Below are 11,250 nucleotides of genomic sequence, written 5' to 3' on the forward strand. Positions count from 1 at the left end.
TGCTTAAGGATGCTCTGGCGTGGGGGGGGGGGGTCTCATCTGATTGTTGGTCTAACTTCCCCTCACCTTAACACCCATCTCTTGCTTAAAAACAGTGGTCCATTTAAGTAACACACGTGTCCTTGCTGACCTGTAATCAGATCCCACCAGTCCTTTCAAAAGCCAAATATGGTTAAGTACTCCCTGGCTTCTCCCACTGGCTCAGGATTGAGTCCTGCCAGCTCTTTCTCTTCTGTGTAATTATCGTTCTGGGAAAAAGCCATGATAAAGACGTTGGTTCACCCTGGGCGAGGCTCAGGACAGCCTGGTTAGTGGGGTTTTCTTGGGTTAGATTCCCTTACAGGAGATCCAATACAGATGTAAAAAAGATACTAAAGGATGAGTTATGCCTCCACATCATGGTGTTTTGGTGGTTACAACACAGATGCCTGAAGTGTAGGGATTGAGTTATGGTTCAGCGTATTTAACCCATTGACTGATGTAGTACAGCTGCAACTCTAGACTGAAGTGTCATGCAATGTCAGACAATGTTGTCCGTTATTTATACTGTATTTCCAAAGTCAATTAACAAAGTTTATAGTCTCTCTTTCAGTTTATGACGGAGACAAACAAGTGTGGTGAAGGGAAAATTTTCACTGGAAACAGCTTTCATATCACACTCACAAATGTGTCTAGAGTTAATGAAAAAGAGATCCTACTTTCTACACCTTATTCCATGTTGCGTTCACTACCATGTTCTGTAGGAGAAAACACAAAACAACCCAAGGAGACCAATCAGAGCTCTTGTGATCTCCTATTGTCCATGTGTCCCCAGTATACATTTTTGAGAAGATGCATATCCTCAATGGCGGTTAGAATACAAAGTACAAAAACGTTATTTTGCGCTCTGTTTTTGCCTGTATTCTCTGTGAGAATATGATTCTATGATGTGATTTTGACTTTGGCTTTTAATTTGTTTTACTTGTGTATATTTCTTCTTTTGCCCATACCGGAATCAATTTATCTATGGATAATAGGTAAAGTAAAGTAAATCAATCAGACATCTGTTGAAATGCCATACTGTTAAGTGAACATATGGTACGCTACACATTGTATTGTAGCTCTGAGTAAATCTGAGTTATCCTGATTGACAGGCTTTGTATCACACATTACAGGTGTAGAGACACTGTGAAGAAAATCTCCTGCTTTTCCTTTAGATCAGAGGAGAAACCTGGAAAATATGTTTTGACTTTGAGGTGATCATCATGTAAAAAAACAGCTGGCTCAGGCACTGTTAATGTGAAACGATTTAGTGTCATAAGCCTGCACCAAAACACTCTCGGTTGGTATTAAATGCAATATGTCACTATTGACCTTGTAATTTACTGTTATTTAGCATGACAACATTCTGCTGATGTTTAGGTGGTACTCAGACTTTCTGAATATCCCATAAACACATAACACACATAACACATACAGATATTTAGGAACTCCCATGTTATTGGTGAACATGCCTTGATGGAGAAAGAAGGGGTTACAAGGCATTCTGTATTCCTACTGCTGTTATGCAGGCATACACATGTACATACAGTAACACATCTTCACAAATTCTGGCATCCAAAACATGGTCATAAAGTTGAGACATAAATGTCGATGTGCACAACACGCCCACAAAACACACACACACACACACACACACACACACACAAATATGCAGCACTGGGTAGGAACAGAATATTTGTACAGCATGTAACTGTATATTTCTTAACATTCAAAGTAACATTTTATTACATTATTCACATAAACAATATACACTCACCAGCCACTTGATTAGAAACACTTGTGCAATCTAATGCAATCCAATACAACAACTCTGCCATAAATTCTAAATTTACAAAGCTTATACATTTCAGTTTTTGTTGACATTGTCAGAGAGGTGATAATTTTACTTTATGTTTATAATTGAGGTCGTAGTGGGTGGCGGTGTACTGGATTGCATTATATTGAAAAAAGTGTTCCTGATATTTTACCCTCCTCATGTATGTTAATGGACCGGACAAAATATTAGGAACACCATTCAATATAATGCACTCCAGTACACCACCACCACCACCCACTACGACTTAAATAATAAACATAAAGTAGAATTATCACCTTCCTGACAATGTCAACAAAAACAGAAAATGTACAAGCTTTGTAAATGTAAAATTTATGGCAGATTTGTTGTACTGGATTGCATGAGATTGCACAGGTGTTTCTAATAAAGTGGTCAGTGAGTGTATATGATATCAGATTACAGATACTCTAAAGTGAGAATATGTCACTTTTGAAAGAGTAAACAACACATTCTTCCTCTGACAAATGAAAAGTGGAATTCATTAGCAATACACTGAGGAGTTTTGCTCCAACAGTCTTATGTGGTCTAGTGTGACTCGTTTATGGTGGCTAATGTTAGCTAATGTTAGCTAACTTCAGATGGATGTAACTCTTGTTGTTACTGGGTCAGTTTGCTGACTTTATGAATCCTCTTTGTGTGTGCTAATGTGACACTATGTTTTAGCGTGTCACAGATAAACATTTACGTGATTTTAACACAGAAATAGAACACAGTTCCCAACCAGGAAGACATACTTCTTGTTTGCTGCTTGTGGACCCTCCACTCACTCTCAGTCAAGCCGCCTAATGAAGGAGGCTTTAAAATCATTGATGAAAGAGAATCTTTGGAAATGAAGGAAAATTTGGCTGCGGTGGCCCCAGTTCATCACAAGTTAACTTGTCCTTCAATACATAAAAAAAAACAACTAATAAACATTAAAATTGTGGGAATAAGTGAAAACATTAAGATGAAAATATTGACGAGTTGCTGATTTTTGTAACATGAAGCACATAATATGATGTATATATATTTTTTCTTATATGAACTTTAATAGTTTAAATATGCCTACGTAATCTGACAGCAGCTAATTAGACAATCAGAATACATTACCGTAATTCTTTGGATTACATTATTGATTTTAATTATAGTGAGGTAGGTTGATTAGTAACCTAATCAAGCCTGTAAATGTGAACATTCCTGCAAACTCAGCCTGTGACAGTGACGTCACAGAGCAGCTGTTGGCATTTATCACCTGGCTGATACACACAAACTTTTCACGCCCTCTGATCAGGGCGTCTCGGTGAGGCAACAGGTAACAGGGAGGTAAAGCGGGTGACAGGCAGATGAATGTTGGTGATCTCCCTCTGCTCAATCTACTGTGTCACACTGAGCGGAGAGGAAATGCAGCAGTGTGTGTGTTTAAGCTCACACATGTGCTCACATACAGTACGTGTGTCAATGTGCGCTAGTGTGTGTGTTTTGGGGGGGGGAGCAGCATGTACACACATAAACATCCTCCAGGCAATGGGAGTCATCCTGGGAATATTTATCTTTGCTGGTAACGCAAAGAGGCAGCCAGCCAACCTCTAATCTGGCCCTCAGCTATTTTCTCTGAAATTTCCGAAAGGGAGGAGGGGGGGTGAGACGAGAAGAAAGGCGAAGGAGGGAGACAGCGAAGTCAGTGGGGAAGGAAAGAAATCTCTGAGAAGGTGGTGAATGGAGGGAGAATAAATGGGAGAGACAGGGCTTGTCTGGTGCATGTGCATGTGTATTAAATGTGTGTGTTTCTTGACATCCCTGTGTGTCAGTGTGTGTATAGACAAATTGTAGGTGTCTGTGATTTTGTGCTTTTTTTTTTTTTTTTTTTTTTTTTTTTGCATGTTTGTCCAGGCAGGTCAAGAGGGGTGGCCAGGGGCTGGGTGATGAGGCGTGTTAGGGACCTTGTGTTTGGTGTGTCTGTGAGGCAGAATGAGGTGGGGTGATGGAGGTGTGTGTCTTAGTGTCTGTGTGTGTGTGTGTGTGTATGTGTGTGTGTGAGTGTGTGGCGGTGGCCATGCCCTCCAGGCTGAGCTGGATCTCTCAGTGTGCAGCTGATTCGAAGTGAATGGCAGCGTGCCGTGTGGCTCCATCGTGGCCAAATGACTTCTGACACTCCTCGCCTTATTCTCTGATGTCCGAGGAGACAAGATGACACACACACACACACACACACACACACAGAGACACACACACGAACAGATACACACTTATAAGCGCAAAAAAACTGAATCATTTGACAAGATGTTTCACATTTTGGCTTCCGTGTCTCCTGATGGAAAAATCTATGGAAAATGTGATGCTCCAGTGTCTCCAAAAAGAAGGAACATGACAGTTGGTTGTTCTGTTTGCTTTCATTTACTTGTATCTATTTACTCTACATGTGTTTTACTTTAACATCCCTGACCTGCTAGTAAGGGCCTGAGGGAGAAAGAGTGTCAGGGGACAGAGTGAACACACACTAGGAACAGGACTTTCGCTGAACTGCTCCATCTTTCTGTGTTTATACTCCATATGTCTACATACAACATATGTCCATGTATGCATGCAAATCATTTACTGCTTGGTGTCTGCCAACATGACTACATATATATACACACACACACACACAAACTATTTATCTAGGCAGTCAGTAAATCCATTTGGGTTTGTCTGGAACTCTGTCATGGCACATACAGTCTGCTCAGTGCTGTGCTTGTCCTTGCCTCAGGGTGGATGCGTCCAAGACGTGCACTTGATTTGACTCGGGCCATGTTTTCTGGTACACCATCATGGCTCATCCTTACTGAACTCTTTGGATCTCAGCTCTGACAGACAAGGATCTTTTGCTTGGACTTTAATGTCCAAGGGAATGACCAAAGGGGTTTTCACTTCCTTTAGCCTGAAAACAAAATGATCCAGGGATTCAGGGAAATGAAAGTGTCACAGCAGCAGAAGAAAAAATGTTCAAAGAGTGGTTTAGGAAAAAATACCAAAGTTTACAAAGCATTAGATATAAAGCACCCATAATGTGACCCAGAAAGAGTTGAACAAAGCCAGAATGATCAATAAGCATAACCTAAAATGCACATGAATAAGAGTGTAATGGGTTAAACTGTCAATGAAATAAAACATTGCACTTGAAAACTCTTTAAGTGGATAGCAATGAAATACAAGTGAGATGATAGCAGTCACAACATAATGTAGTGCAGCAGTGAAATATAACATGTTGTTACCACCATTATTGATACCGAAAGAGTTAAATATTTAATAATAAAGGATCATCTGGGCCGTTCAACCAGCCTGTTAACCAGGTTTACATTATGTTTTGTGTATGCATATAAACCATTTTCCTGACTTTGAATCGAGAAAATAAACAGAGTGTACTTCTAAACAGCAGAAAAAAGCTTTTTCATGTAACTGAAGCCTCACGCAAAGACCAAGCGTAAAATTAAAAACAGTATCATACTAGGTGGTTAAGTGATGGTTGATTTATGGTGCCACAGCAAGGATAAGCGTGCCAAGGCCTGCAGGCTGCATATTGTGTCATACTGTATTCATGACCTGGATGGAAGAGGAAGATCTGGGTGATGACTTAAAATGTGAACGTTGCCATTTTTATGGGCAATTTAGTGGTTTTCTACTGAGCCCCACCCCAAGTCACTCACTCTATTTACACACAAACACACACACACACACACACACACCATATAAAGAGCTGCTGGCTTCAAAGTTAAAAATAAAAAAAAAAATTAGATGACTTAATCACATGTTTGGTAATTAGAATGCGTATAATGTATTTTTAAATAGTCTTTTAAGCATTTTTCTTCAACTGAGACTCACTCTCTTGTATATGTGTGACATTTCATTGGTCATTTGGTCAAAAAGTCCTTTACTATTAAAAAAAATGCTGAAACAGTATCCTTGGCCATATTTGGCTTGACAGTAAATATCCCTCTACTTGAGTAATTGGTAATTGTTGATGATATACTGTACAAAGTAATGAACTGTATATCCACTGTTTTGTGTGCAGCTGTTACCTCATTACGTGTTGTTGGTTTTACCAGCGGTGTGAATGGAATTAGAGAGTGCATGTGTACATGCTCCCTCAGTCATCAAACCCTTTTAACTTTATTCAATGAACCTGTTCACATGCACAAAGCTATGTGTGTGCATGTCCCAAACACAGATTGTGTGTAGGTTTCATTTTCCCGTCTGCATCTGGATCTGCAGAAGTGCGTACCGGATTCAGGCAGCGTGCATATGTGTGTGCCTGAGCGTGTGTACGAGTACAGCGCGTGCATTTTTGTGTGCAGGTGTGCATTTGTTGACTCCTTTCCCTCTCTGTGAATACGAAGGAATTTTACATGGTTTGAGCAGCAAACACAAACATCAACTGTATGTTGTTTTAGTGGATTTAGTGCTAGGTGGTAGGACACAGTGACTCACGAAACATGATTAATCATGCTTTAAAAATCATGTTACCTTGTAAACGTTGGGGAGGAAAACAGCACTGTGGTCAATCCTCAGAGTTTGTTGAGCCCCTCCCTCATACAAAAGACCTCCTTGTTATAAATAATGGTCTCCAATGTCAAAGCCTGCAGGCCAAAACTTCATGAAACAGATACATGCACTTTTTTCTGTGCGTTATCAGAAATCATTGTGAAGATGTAAAAATAAACACAAAAATCATAATAGTAGTCCTTCTTGTTATAAAAACTGCTCTTCCATCTCAGTAACTGCTGACTGCTACGTCAGATGAACACATAATGTTTCTTCTGTGCAAAAACACTGCTTAATAATAAAGTGAAATACTTTTCCCAATTTGTATCCTCCTCCTTGAGTGGAGTTCTAACCCATATACTTGACAATCCTCATTTTACCCTACGTAACCAGCATATTATGCAAGAGTGTTGTGTTGCATCCAAGGGCAAATTACATACTTGTCTCTTTCAGTGAGTATCATCCAGACAAGCACTATACATGGCTGCCCTTCCCTCTAGCACACAGTAACCCCTCTCTGCAAAACAGAAAGGAGAGGAAGAGAAAGTGAAAAAACACAGATGAGGGGGTGTAAAAAAAAACAAAGAAAGAAGAGAGATGAGTTTAAGAGCAAAAAAAAAAGAGTAGTGTAGTTGAAAAGTGTAAAAAAAAAAAAACGATTCTGTAAAAATGTGGAATCAAATAGAGATTTCATTAAAAAAAACAAATTGTTTTAGACTTAGTGAGAAACATGCGGCACTCTGAGGGATAATATCCTCTCTGTCACTGCTGATGTCATTGTCAAACTTGCTCCCCTTCCCGTCACATATACGCTCCCCCCACATCCCTGCAGCCTTCTGTCCTTACCTCTCTCCCTCCCTCTCTACACGGAGCGGCCCTGGCCCCGCAGACGTGCTCTGCAAGGATTAATTAACCAATTAGGAAAGGAGCCCCTGGGAGGCGTTTGAGGGTCCCCTTGTTGTCATTACATACACATACACACACACTCAGAGGGAGACACAGGCCTCAATTAGGCTGTGCTGTGATAGGCCTCGCTGACTGGAGGACGCAGCTCTAGAAGCAGTGTTCGTCTCTCTCCCCCCTGAGTGACTGAGTAGGTGAATAACCTTTTAATTGAATTATGATTATTATCCTGATGTCCACTGTTTGTGCCCCCCGCTAACCCCTCCTCTCGCCCTCACTGTTTCCCCCCGAGGTGCTGCTTGATTAAATTAAGGAGGAATCCCCCATATGAAAGATTTGGAGGTTCACCCTCCTTTCTCCTCTGCCTTTAATGCTCATCTCCCCTTTTCTATCTCTGCAGAGATCAATGTTCATTCCATTGCTCCGAGCAACAGGCTTGAAAGCTTTGTGTCTGCAAATTTACCTGAAGGGAATGTCTGTCTCACATTCAGCCTGTGGTTTTATGGACTAGCAAGAAAGAGAAGTAGAGATGACAAAATGCAGGAAAGTAACTGAGGATATAAAATGTAAAGTAGGGGAATAAAATAAAAACCTGTATAATAACATTTGTCCCGAAATCTACCAGGTTTTGAAGGGTGATGTGATTTCTATACTGCCCTCCTAACTAGACTGACAGGATCTGGGATGCTGGTGGACTGTGGGCCGTGCAGGGCTCAGTACAGTATGGTCTGTGTCAGCGCTGACTGGCCTGATTAGGGAAACACCACAGACAGCCACAGACACAGCAGGGGAGGGGAGGGTTGATGCTGCTGGAGACAAGACGGGACAGGCCCCCCACTTCTCATCATTTCCTCATTTGTCTGCTCACTTGGCCAGCCATCACTGCTGATCTCCATGCCAGCATGTGACCTGGATAGGATGGGATGCAGATATATGCGTTAAATGATTTCTTGACCTCTTGGTCGAGACACTTAACCTCTGTGAGAGAGCACCACAAGAGTCTCATGTTGGTCTGTTAGCGCGTTGACCCCCACAAAGCATTTACGTGCAAAACAGGAGCCCTGGGGCCGGTCCATGAGGCTCCATTACACTGGCTAATGTTTTCATGCATAATGTCCAGGCCTTCACACTTACAGTGATCAGTGATGGTGATGATGCTTTGATACCTACAGTAATCATACTAATTTTCTAAAGCTGCGCCATGTAAAAAAAATATGTAGAACTACACCTGTCTTTAATTCCCAAGTTTTAAAGTGGCTTCAATGAGGAAGATAAGCTGAATGAGACTTGTTGCTTCCCCAACTCAAATACAATATTTCTGTCAGTCAGACTGTATATAATAGAAGAAGAGGCGACATGTTTAAAATTAACAGCAAAACACCCCTAAACAGTGGCACACCTGCTCTCACTCCAGGCAAAATTTGACTCAATAACAAAGAATTACTGAACTTTAAGGTCAAGTCCTGAGTCATTTAATATGCAGACATTGTCACATGGCATTTCAAAGAATGAAATATTATTAATCTATGTACACATTATATATTAAATATATAAATAATATTGGTTATAAAATTCTACTATCATCTATTAGGAGCCGCATTATCTTGAAAATAGAATTCAGAAATATTCTCAAATGAACATGAAAACTGATTGATTTCTCTCTCATTTCTCTGGGTCATGGATCAGAAAAGCTTGAAGATCAGAGGTTGAAGCGCGCACCAACGTGAGATCTTTTGCCTGCTTTTGTCCCATTTACACTTCTTGGTATGAAACATCACAGATTGTGTTAGCCAACATAAGACCACTATATGCAGTCAACTGATGTCATATTACCAGATCTCTGGGTGTTAATGTTTACATTTTTCAAATAGTTACCATCTGCTACAATGTGTGCCTGCCAAGATGACTCATACTTATGTCATACACGGTGTTTATGGTCACACAATTTGTATTATGTTGTTGCACTTTTATGCTGTATACAATTTAATCATAACTGACACTGCATGAGAAAAAGTAATCTAAGGCTCGCATGGATCACCTTACAGACGCCACAATATAAAATACATATCACAAGACTGCATTTCTCATATTTTTGCATTATTTATGAGTAAGAAGATTTATTTAAAGGGTAACTTAAGTACAAGGGTTTCCTGAGATACTTCAGTGAAACAACAAAGACAGTGAGAAGGTCTCTTCTTTGTCACTGAGTGATCCAACCCTATCTCCTTTCCATCTGTTAGTGATCTCCAAGAGTAGTGTGTGTTGTGAATGAGCACAGGGGAGAAAAAAACAGGGAACGAGAGGAAAGGAAAGTAGAGGTTTTACTGCATCCTGGTACATCCTGCCTTAATGAGGCCCCCCTCTCTGTCTGCCCATCTGTCCCCAGCGGGATTGGCCGCACAGGGCCCCCATGTTAGTGAAGAGGTATGTTTTGTGTGTGTGTGTGTGTGTGTGTGTGCATCTGTGTGTGTTTGTGTCTGGGAGATTTGTTTGGGAGCTATAGATTCAGTCAAGGTAAGAGCAATCGCATCCTCTTTGACAGGCAATGATGTGCTTGACATGGCAGAAAGCAGGTAATTGTCCTTTATGGATTCTGTTTATTTTTGCCCTTCAAACATCAGTTATAACAGCACATGTTCAGGATTCCCCTCCATCTCATTTAACTCCTCAGTAGGAAGGGGACTGAGTCATCCATCCTCAACCCCCTCCCACCCCACCTCTGATGACCCTTCTCCGTGGTACAGTCTCATTAGCCTGAGCTGCAGTGGCTTGTTAACCCCACTAATCGAAATGGGAATGAGCATAAAAGAGCTCAAGAATTTACTGCCAGGTCCACACTTCAAAGGGACAGCGGGGAGGAGGGGGGGGCATCATCGAGCAGACTGAGTGTGTGTATAAGTGTATGTGTGCATTCAGAGGCGTGTGTTGGTTTAATTTGATGAGTTGGTTTTGGTAACACTGATGTTTAAGACAATTTGCTTCTCACCTTACATTATGCAGAACACGTTTCATGGTTGTCACAGAGAAGCACAATGAACTCTGCACCTTGGCAAATAAGCCAGTTTTCAGCTTAGGTTTCATTATTACTATTTTTTTTTTTTTAAAACTTGACACTCAAAATTTAAGTTTTCTCAGCTCAACTTCAAAGTGTGTGCGCTACAGTAGGCTGGATCCTATGTCAAATTCCCACAGTTCTTTAAATAATGTATGTGTTACAGAGGCGTGCTGCAGCGCGCCCTGCTCTCATCATCTCTAGTGGAGCTGCCAACACTGACAGACTCCCATATAGCTAATATCTCCACTTTAACACCATAGCAAGGCCAAGCCACTCTACAGATTCTAGTGAGATCAAGAAAATATTTTATTTTTAACTATTTCAACAGCATAACGAGTTACAACTCACATGCAACTTCAATGCCTTCTATTTTTTATTTTTTACAGACAATCACTCGAGGTTACTATGATATCTGCCCTTTCTAAAGCATGAAACGACAACAAAAAAAGTTGTTATAAGCATTTCCTCAATCTACAGACTCTTAGGGTTAGGCATCTTGAGGATTTTCTGTAGACTTAATAAAATGAATCTGGTGACCACTGACAATAGGAAAATATTACTGACTGCCTGTGAAACTGCAAGGATCAGTCAGCACACCCCCTCTCCTTCAAATCTATTCACTCGGGCCGGGCGTGGCAGTCAACACTTAGCAAACTCCAAAATCCCAGAGGTGCAGAAAGGTACTTTGTCAAGGGGAACATGTAATCCATTTATTCAGTCATATATGTTTACCTTCTGGATCCTTTGTGTCACTTACACTGCGCTTGTTTGTTTTGTGTCATTTTCAGTGTCAGCACAAACTTCTCTTTTTATATTATTCAAACAAAGTGAGACACTGTGGTTTGGTTAGGTCAGCCCGGAGAGGGATTTGGCTCATCCCGATTCATGGTGCACCACAATAGCTGGTATGAAATCTGTT

This window comes from Thunnus thynnus, chromosome 4, assembly GCF_963924715.1.
Source record: "Thunnus thynnus chromosome 4, fThuThy2.1, whole genome shotgun sequence".
Classification (NCBI taxonomy): domain Eukaryota; kingdom Metazoa; phylum Chordata; class Actinopteri; order Scombriformes; family Scombridae; genus Thunnus; species Thunnus thynnus.